A 3,034-nucleotide genomic window follows, 5' to 3' on the forward strand; every position below is an offset into this window, starting at 1 on the left:
TTATGAAGAGCAGACATGATACAATTGGTAAGTTCACACAGCTATCATGAAGCATATATAGCTGGTACTAGTTGTAAGTATCATAGGGGGGTAATGGGCCATTCCCTTGAAACCTGTGAGCAGTTTCACCATGAGGTGCAAAGACTCTTGGATTCACACCAAATAAAGATCTATGAAGAAAAAGAAGACCTGAAGAATGCTAAGGTATACATGACTGATAAGCCTGTAAAGTTGTTTCCAAAACTAGTGACAATCCAGTATGAGAACAAACCAAAGTCAGTCATAGACAAACTCCTCCCCAGGTCGATAACTTTTAAAGTCCCGACTCCTTTTCCATACAAAGATGATAAAGCTATACCCTGGAGATATGGCTGTGACACCATAATTCAGGGACAAAAAGAAGAGGTCTCCAAAACCGATGCTTACAACATAACTGGTGTAGGAGGCATTACTCGAAGTGAAAGATGTTATACTCTGAAAATGCTAGAGAAGGCTAGAAGGGAGAAGGCTAAAGAAGGAGAAAAATGGAATAATCCGAAGATAAAACCTGAAGAGGATCAACCAAAGCCAATATCAGAAAAAAAGGTTTGTGAATTTTTGAAGCTGGTAAAACATAGTGAGTATTCTGTTGTAGAACAGTTGAATAAAATGCCAGCTTGAATCTCATTATTATCACTGTTGCTGAACTCAGAGCCAGACCGAAATGCCTTGCTGAAAGTGTTGAACCAAGAATACGTGGCCCATAACGTGTCTGTTGAATATGTGAACCACTTGGCTGGAAATCTAGTTATGTCAAATCACATTTCATTCAGAGATGATGAGATTTCTTTGGAGGGAAAAAGAAACGCCAAGGCTCTGCATATCACAGTCAAGTGCAAGAGCCATATCATAGCCAAGGTCCTTATCGATAATGGTTCTGCTATCAATGTCATGCCTATGTCAACTTTGGCAAGGTTACCCATTGATTCTTCTCATATGAAGGATAGTCAGATGATTGTGAGAGCCTTTGATGGGACCAAAAAAAAAATTCTGGGGGATATTGAGATGCCCTTACAAATTGGGCCATGCACCTTCAATATAAAATTCCAAGTGATGGATATCTCTCCATCCTATAGCTGTCTGTTAGGAAGACCATGGATTCATATGGCAGGAGCTGTGCCTTCTACTTTGCATCAGAAGATCAAGTTTAATGTAGAAGGTCAATTGGTAGTGGTAGTTGGGGAAGAAGACATGCTGGTGACTCAACCATTGAACACCCCATATGTAGAGGCTGCCGAAGAAGCATTGGAATGCTCCTATCGATCTTTTGAATTGGTCAATACTGTAGGTGAAGGATTTCAAAGTCAGCCTTTTTCAAAGATAATGGTGAGCCAAGTCATCAATAAAGGCTAGTGTCCAGGACTAGGGCTAGGCAAAAATTTACAGGGAATTAAAGAACCTCCAACAATAGCAGACAATAGCGATAGGGCAGGCTTAGGCTATGAGACGGTAGAGTGAAAGTCAAAAGAAGGCCATCAAGGAAGACAGCAAGACTGATGTTCATCCCATACTTGTATGAAACCTTCAGACCTGGAAGATTCATGTACCCAAATGTAAGAAAAAGTGTGGAAGATTTTGCCCAGTTAGCCATTAATGCTGTTGAAGATGAGGTGAGGGTAAATCAAGAAGAGTGGGTTCGCCTCTGTCCATCAGATTATGAGCTGAACAATTGGAGTGCTATCGAGATGCCTTCGACTTTTGATTTAGATGCAATGTAATTGTAACATCCCAATAGCTATTGCCCAAGGCATTGGGTGATCTTTTTGTTCGGGCCATTCATCATTTATTATTTTTAATAAAATTAGGAAGTATGCATTTTCATTCATTTCTTCTTGTGTTTTCATTATTTCCATCTTCCCAAGCACATCTTGCCAACATATCCCATTTCATTCAATTGCAGGTCTTTAAATGAACATGAGGATAATCATGATAACAATCAAGAGGTTAGCTTTGAGAATTCAATTAATACTGATGAATTTGATAATGAAGAGAATTCTGAAGAATATGTTATGCCTCCGGACCTAATGAGGATGATTGAACAAGAAAATAAGCCGATTGAGCCCCATCAAGAGTTAGTGGACTTAGTGAATCTGGGAGATGTAAAAAATAAGAAAGAGGTCAGAATGGGCACTTCACTTTCATCTGAAGATAGGCAATGACTGACAGACCTACTTCGAAAATTTGTAGATATATTCGCTTGGTCTTATCAGGATATGCCAGGGCTGAGCATAGAGATAGTGGAGCACAGATTGCCTCTAAGGCCAGAATGTAAGCCAGTTCAACAGAAACTGAGACGGATGAAGCCCGAAATGCTACTAAAGATTAAAGAGGAGGTGAAGAAACAATTTGATGCAAGTTTTCTACAAGTGGCTAAGTATCCAGAATGGGTAGCCAATATAGTCCCAGTTCCTAAGAAAGATGGAAAAGTATGAATGTGTGTAGACTATCGAGATTTGAATAAGGCTAGCCCAAAGGATAACTTTCTTTTGCCTCATATTGACACACTAGTAGATAACACAGCTAAGCATTCTATTTTCTCCTTTATGGATGGTTTCTTGGGGTATAATCAGATAAAGATGGCTGCAGATGATATGGAAAAGACTACTTTTGTGACTATGTGGGAAACTTTCTGCTATAAAGTCATACCTTTTGGGTTAAAGAATGCTGGGGTAACATATCAAAGGGCCATGGTAACACTCTTCCATGACATGATGCACAAAAAGATCGAAGTGTATGTAGATGATATGATTGCAAAGTCTTGTGGGGATGAAGATCATGTCACCAGCCTCAGAAAGTTATTTGAGAGGTTGAGAAAATTTCAGCTAAAATTAAACCCAACCAAGTGCACCTTTGGGGTAAAGTCAGGGAAGTTGCTAGGCTTCGTAGTCAATGAAAGAGGAATTGAAGTCGATCCCGATAAGATACGAGCCATCTAGAATTTGTCACCTCCCAGCACACTAAAAGAAGTTCGAAGTTTTTTGGGTAGATTGAACTA

The sequence above is a fragment of the Durio zibethinus genome, chromosome 19, assembly GCF_047325235.1.
Source record: "Durio zibethinus cultivar Kanyao isolate XHJ-2024 chromosome 19, ASM4732523v1, whole genome shotgun sequence".
NCBI lineage: Eukaryota > Viridiplantae > Streptophyta > Magnoliopsida > Malvales > Malvaceae > Durio > Durio zibethinus.